Source organism: Urocampus carinirostris, chromosome 3 (assembly GCF_059441175.1).
Source record: "Urocampus carinirostris isolate Australia breed hairy pipefish chromosome 3, RoL_Ucar_1.0, whole genome shotgun sequence".
Taxonomy (NCBI): Eukaryota; Metazoa; Chordata; class Actinopteri; order Syngnathiformes; family Syngnathidae; genus Urocampus; species Urocampus carinirostris.
In genome coordinates, this window is record NC_142351.1 from 20,953,187 (window position 1) to 20,960,905 (window position 7,719).

At 41.3% G+C, this 7,719-nt stretch overlaps 1 pseudogene; it reads left to right on the plus strand.

Moving 5' to 3' along the window:
- Window positions 1-1,341: 1,341 nt before the first annotated feature.
- LOC148369077 (U2 spliceosomal RNA) lies at window positions 1,342-1,456 on the plus strand (annotated as a pseudogene).
- The last annotated feature ends 6,263 nt before the right edge of the window (window positions 1,457-7,719 follow it).

The following is a 7,719-nucleotide window of genomic DNA, read 5'->3' on the forward strand; positions in this document are numbered from 1 at the left end:
AAGCCAGAGACAGACGGGAGCAAAAAACGGTGGGAGTCAGGGTCGAAAAAGGCTTGCCTCGTGATCACTGTGGTTCGCAGATGGACTGACAACAGGGGACAGACAGGACTGGGTTCAAATACTGACAGGGAGCCAATCAGAACCCGCAGCAGTTGGCGCCAAATGAGCGGGCATAGCTGAGTCACATCAGTAATCATGACACTTTTTATTCTCCGACGCATCACTTTTTAATCCCTGTGTTTCCTTAATTCCAATAAAAGCAGCAGTATTTCTGGAGCTTGTAATGCAAAATTTGAACCATTCGAATTTCGGTACAGAGCAGGCATGTCAAAATATTTAATTTTTTTGTTTTTTGTTTTGTTTTTTCAGTAGTATGCTTTTTAATTCAACTTTCATTTGTAGCCGACTTTACAAACTATAATCAAATATCTTTTCTAAGACAACACATTTTTTCACAAAAAGTGGAAAAATCTAATTTTCATTAGTAGCCTTGAATGTGTTAACAACTTGTTTATTTTAACAGTTGAGTAAATGGACCAACTTACTACAAACATTACAGACATGAATAAACTCAAGTGGAAGCTATATGCTTGCTTCGATTGTCATATACTATAAATAAAAGCTAAATACATAATACAAGTTTTAGCAAGGCATTAACTACTAGACTGGCAATTCTGAAGCTGAGAAAAAACTTCACAGTAATTTATTTACCATGAAAGCAGGCCGCACGTCACCTTCTTTCATAAATTGGAGTAACACTTCAAGTTATCTACACCACCCGCTTCGCCTGCAAAGCCATCTCCATCGCCAACAACTCAACCCATTCAGCACACTTGTCTTTTCAGCCTTTTGCCTTCTGGGAAAATATGCAGAAACCCCCGCTCCCGCTCTACTAGACTTAGAAACAGCTTTTTTCACCGGGGATTGAGAGAACTGAACTCTCTCCACACCTGGCAAGAAGAGAAACAAGCATTCATGACTGCACACCAATTTGCACACCTGCTGATTGTAGGATTTCTTTTACCTATTTATTTGTTAACCTTTTTACCTTTTCAATTTTTTAGATTTTTTTTTACCGTTATTTATATCGCTGTCAGTCCCGTGGTCAAAATATTCGCAATGATCGCAGCAAGGCTTTAGGGCCCGGACCTTAGCTTGGCCTCTTGGCTGAGAGTAAGTGTCCCGGCTCCTAGGCTTTGTAGCGTATTATGAACTGACCGATAACGGATAATGGATAATGAATAACGAAGATAGAACAATAACCCTTAAAAACCCCAAAACCCCCACTATAATTTCTTAAAGTGTTGGCATGTGAGTGTATTTTCCACACTATAAGGCGCAACTACTCTTAGGGATCATTTCTATAGTTTTTGACTTGAGATGGAATAAGAGCTTGCTCTGTCCACTCCACGCATCGGCCCGGTATTGCAGTACCTCCGGGAACGGTGCATTCGCAATGATCGCAGCAAGGCTTTAGGGCTAGGACCTTAGCTTGGCCTTTTGGCTGAGAGTAAGTGTCCCGGCTCCTAGGCTTTGTAGCGTATTATGAACTGACCGATAATGGATAATGAATAAAGAAGATAGAACAATAACCCTTAAAAACCCCAAACCCCTATGTGCTGTTGCTTTGAACATTTTATTGTATTTCGTGTCTTATATGTCAGTTTTTATTTCGCTATTAGCTGAAAAGACTATTGCACTATTATAGGTCATGGCTGTTCCGTTAATTTGCACTTTATTATTTTTTGATAGTTGTCTGTGCATGGGAGAGTGGGATTTTCTGTTTCTTGTATATCAAGTACATTTGAGGAATTGGCACAAACATTTTACTTTGACCTTGACCTTTACTGTTCTCTGGTTGCTGGAAGGAGCATTTGGTTTGTATTTATTAATAAGAAAAGTATGACTATTTGAAGAAATTAGCTAGAGACTAGCTATTTGTTGGACCCCTTGCTACTTCGCACTTGACTCACTGATTGAACAAACATTGTGTTCTGAGCAGACAGCACACAGCAAATGCGGTCACAGGGGCAGTTAAGGGATGGCGCTGTGTGTTGGGTGCACGTGACCGCCTCTGTGCGTGACTGTGATAGGCTGGTGTATGCTGTTTGTCAAAGAGCTGGGGTGGGCAGGTGCAAAAGTCAAAAAAAACAATAACCCTTCAATTTTGTTTTAATTTTGTAAAATACCAATTACGTCCATTTTTTAAGTGTGAATTAGGGCGACATTGGCTCAGGAGGTTGAGCGCTCGTCTTGGGATCAAGAAGTCGCAAGTTCGATTCCGGGCTCCTCCGTGTTTTATGTTGAAGTGTCTTTGGGCAAGACACTGAATCCCTAAAGCCCCCAATTAGCAAGCAGTTGCCTTGCATGAGTGATGCTGCTATGGTTAGTTAGTGTGTAAAAGGGAAAAGTGTGAAGCACATTGTTAAGCGCTTTAGGAGGTCTTCATTGACATTTCTATATAAATGCGGACCATTTACATGCTCTGTGTTTTTATTTGTAGATCTATAGTTGTTATTTTTTTACAGTTGTATACTCTCAGTCATTAAGGACGTCATCTTGATGTAATTTTGCCCACTCGGGAAGGTATGATTGTATGGAGGTACGATTTTCTTTTTTCACCAAGGGTTCTAGTCCCGGGGCAGCACGGCGGCGCAGTGGTTAGCGCTTGTGCGGCACAGTTCATGTCATGGGAACCTGCCGTGGGTTCAAATCCAGCTCCAGACTTCCTTGTGTGGAGTTTGTATGTTCTCCCCGTGCTTGCGTGGGTTTCCTCCGGGCACTCCGGTTTCCTCCCACGTTCCAAAAACATGCATTTCAGGTGAATTGGCCGGTACAAATTGTCCCTAGGTGTGAATGAGCGAATGAGTTGTCTGTCCCTGTGTGCCCTGCGATTGGCTGGCAACCAGTTCAGGGTGTCCCCTGCCCACTGCCCGGAGATGGCTGGGATGGGCTCCAGCCCCCCTGCGACCCTAATGAGGATAAGCGGTACGGCTAATGAGATGAGATGAGATGAGGTTCTAGTCCCCATTAACTGTATAATAGAAGGATTACTGTACTCGGAAATTTAAAGCAGGCCGGATTAAATCATTCAACGGGCTGGATCTGGCCTACGGGCTGTATGTCTGACATTTCTGATATACAGCACACACAAAACCATTGGAGTCCATCTTTTTTTTGAGGCAAAAGCGAGACAAGCAGCAAAACATAAATGTCGGTGACAGCTTTTGTCAATACCAGCAGCAGGAAATTCTCATCTTACCTCCAAATAGAAATACTCGAGCTATGTCATTTTACACTTCTAAATACCAGACACCAGATATTGTTGTCTATGTTGCGGTACGCCACCAAGTACAGCGTGCTGTGGCATTCGCTTCAGATGCCGGTGAGCTCCCTGATCCAAAAACACGCCTCCACTACAAAACGAGTTCCTTCTGCGCGCATGCAGCCAGCCACAAGACACAAATAACTAGATGCAGCTCCCTTTAATGACATGTGGTGGACGCAAAAGGCTACCATTATAGAGGGAAGGGGGGTGTAAAAAATGACTACTTTTATCTTGCCCTGTGGAAATGCTGTGCTCCTACAAGGCCGCCGTTCAGGAATTTGAAATTGAGTTCATCTGCTAGGTAGAAGGGGAAGGGAACATGATGACAACCATAAACATAAATGGCCAATCACAAGTCTTCGTGTGTCTTGCGGCTTTCATAGAGAGGGGTTAGCCTGTTTTAAAACCTTCAATTTGGAGTGTTTATGGAAGTGGAGCTACAAGAGCATGGCTTGGGCCAAGAAATGGGGAGGAAATGTGAGCCATGACAGTAATTTGCACTGACTCCCTTCCCAGACAGGCATTACTTCCTTTTTGTGTCGCAGACTCCTAGTCACATGTAATTACAACTGGGGCTGGTATTGAACCCATCCAGCCATTCGTGTTTTTTAATTATCCTGTCCTGGGCTGAGCGTTTGTGGATCACCGACAACGCGGGGGTCTCGCCTTTACAGCAGTCAGGCCGAAGTGGAGCGCGCTGCAGGAATCCTACTAATTACAACAAGTGCATTCAATTCAACGCTCAACTGTACATTTAATAGTTTATTTCTATTTGTTTCCATTTGAGTTGGTCAAACTCATTTATGTCTTTGAGTGAAACAGGTCCACTGTAGATATTGTTGGGACCGATGACCTAGAAAATTGTGCAATATTGTCATGATTACTAAATCTGATCACCTGGAGCAATCATGTGGGTGCCTTCTGATTGGCTGGCACTTCGCTCTAAAGCACGCTGCGCCCAGACCTCCTCGTCAGAGTGTACTTTGGTAACTCTGTGTGACTCTCCTGATTTCCCGTTCGTCAAAGAACTCTGCTTACCTGTTTCTGCCCGCTTCCGATCCGACCTGTTTTCCGTCCCACGCTTCGATCTCCTCTCCAGCCCCGGTAAACTCAACCTGCCTGACTTTCGCACTCCGATTGGCCACTTGATCCGAAGCTATCTCTCCGGCTCCGCTGCTGACGTCTGACGGCCATCACGTCTCCCGCAAGCCCTGAACGCTTCCTTAAATAAAGAACTGAAACGAATGCTCTGGGGTTTCCTGGTCTGTTCTGGTCTCCTGATAAATATGAGCCAAAAGTCCTTATAAATAACCATTCGGGAGGGGTCTACGGATTTTTATAATTGAACAACTTTCTCAGAACCTGCTTTTGGTGGTTAGGGAGCCAGCTCCTGTGATTCACTTCCAAGAACTGGCTCATAGAGTCCAGTTCGCTCGAGAACAACACATCACTAAAGGCCATCACTTAAGGCTTAGGTATCAAATACACGACCCACCACTGCTCTTAACCAACTTACTACTTGGATCGATTTGGTTCAAAGTTTGCACCTTGTTATGCACAAAACGAGACACAATATGCTTCGAGTTAGACAAAAGTGAGCAAGTTTTAAAGGTATTTTCAACAATATAATAAAATGTCCCCAATTTATCTGTCTGATCTGCCTTCATTATAGCCTCCCTCCTTTGTTATACTTTCTATTTAAAATGTTTATGTTTTAGTTCTTCCGTTGTTTTTTTATTAATTGTGGTGTGTCCTTCATTAAGGGGGGGCCTCCGCACTGGCAGGGTACGGTTACATGGGGCAAAAGTCTTACTTCGCCATCTGCTGCCATTCTTATCAGTGTAGATGAGCCTCCCCCATGTCCGCTTTTACAATTGTATTCATTTTTATTACTATTATTATTATTAATATTGAGATAATTTATTTTCTTTCATTTTATTGTATTTTGTTTTGATTTGTTCAACCATTGTGAGTGTTTTTCACGTTCCGGATTGTTGGGTGCAGAAAAAGGAAGGGATTTTCTCTTCTGGTACACTGTGTCATGAACCGGAACAGGATCAGGACCCAAATGCATAACGTTTCTCACACAAGCGATTTATTTTACGGGAAATGAGGAGTCATCCACGTTAGGCAGCAGTCTGGCGTGGAATGATAGGAAGCCAGAGGCCGACGAGGTCGATACCAATTGCCCGAGCAGATATCGAACAGAAGGGGTCGATACAGACAGGATAGGACAGACAGGATTGATATCAAAACAGGATATCGAAAATGAACAGGACAAACTAGACGGGGACATAACTGTAAACCAATATTAAACAACGGGACAGACAGGATGGTATCAAAACAGGAAATCGAAATTAAACTGGACAAACTAGACAGGAACGAAACTGGAAACCGATATTAAACAGGACAAAATAAACCCGAACAATACCAGACAGGAAATACCAAATGGAAACAGGACCGAGTCAAAACCCACGTTTTAGGTTGGTAAAAAATTAAATGTGGACTATTTTATTCAAAGCGAAGTTTTGTACAATCCAAAAAGATTTGTTTGTTGTTTAATATACCAGGAATGCAGGATTTCAAAATAGAGGCTGAAAACAGATGAGAAGTTCCTTCAAAGGTTTATTGACCGAATATATTCTGGGCATAAATGAACGAGACGCAGACAATGGCGGTACTGATTCAAGGCTAACATGTTTTACGATGATCCTTATACAAAGGCTGATTAAAAATCTACTACAAGTCAAACATACTGTACAGATGAATGGAGCACTATCCTACTGATTAACACCACGTCATCTTAGAGGAAATGTTGATGAGAAAATCAATTGTATTTTGTTAAAACGAACAAAGCTGGATTCTAGCCATTGCTATCTTCTCAGAAATGTCCTGACTTACATTTTTTAATCCACTCAAAGAAGTAAGGTGATATTATAAAATAAAACACAACTGAAGTTACATAATTACAGCTAAATAAATGAAGAACATAATTATAATAATTATGAATAAGTAATGGCAGTGACATATTTCAATATTACAACATTATAAAAAAAAACACATTCCTTTTTTAAAGTTCTTCCAAACAATAATGATTTTGGTGGGGGGTTTAAAAATATCAACCTCATTTTGCCTAAAACAAACTGATTGATCTACATTGTTTGTGATTTTAAAACAGAAAGAGAATAAAGAGCAAATAAAACAGTACAATGTTGGCCTTTTGCAAACGATTTTTTGTGATAAATTGTGAAGAAACCTGGTTAAGGTAAATTAAGTTGTGGTCCAAACATGACTTTATTTGAGAGTATTTCACCCAGTTGTTCTTAGAGTCGGTGGCTCTGAAGCACCATATAGTAAGACTATCCAAATATATCATAACTTTGAGAGTTTACTTTCTGAATAATATTTGTTTAAATTGATTTTGTTTCGTTGTTAGAGAATTATATCAGAACGTCCAAGTTCGTATTGGTTATTACCAACGAATAATGACTCCCGAAAAAAAATGTCCTCAGAGGAACAGCCTCACTCTGTCTTGACATATGGTTTCAATGAAATGGAGTCCAGGTGAAACGAAGGCTGCCAGACATGGCAGGTAATGTGGAGTTCAACAGGAAACGGGCCTTGGGGAAGTGGAATGGCTTATTTGCCATGTCTGCACAAGTGTGTCTGTGTTTGGTCTTCATGAACTGCAAGAGAAAGAGTGAAGTCATTCATGTTTGATTATCGCGTTTAATGACTGCGCTCTCGTTTCAAAACCTGAAAGAATATTTTCCGAATGCCTTGGTAAATTGTAAAAAAGTAAATTAACTGCATTTGTGCGGTGCTTTTAATCAGTCACTGAAGACCTCCAAAGTGCTTTACAATGTACTTCACACTTTACTCACTTACACACACACTCACACACCGATAGCTAGAGGCAGTCATGAAAGGTGCCTACCTGAGCATTGGTGGCCTTAGGGGTTGGGGTTTTTGGGGTTTTTAAGGGTTATTTATCTATCTTCGTTATTCATTATTCATTATCCGTTATCGGTCAGTTCATAATACGCTACAAAGCCTATGAGCCGGGATACTTTAGACACTTCGACATTAAAACCAGGAATAGTACCTGCAACCTCTTGGTCCCAAATGACAGCTATACCTTGTAGCTACTGCCTTAGGATAACGACAAAACTGATTTACAATCTTTGTGAACTTGAATGGGAAATCAATGAGCAGGCAAAGATGAGTTATTGGTCTAACACTGTATGTATAATAAATATGTAGTGCTTCAACGCTACGGCAAAACATATAGCTTGTAATATCCCATGGGTTGTAAAGGTCTTGGAATCTATCAATCTTGCCCACAATAGCTGTCACATCACTCAATTTGCAGTGGATTCCTGATGTCTTTA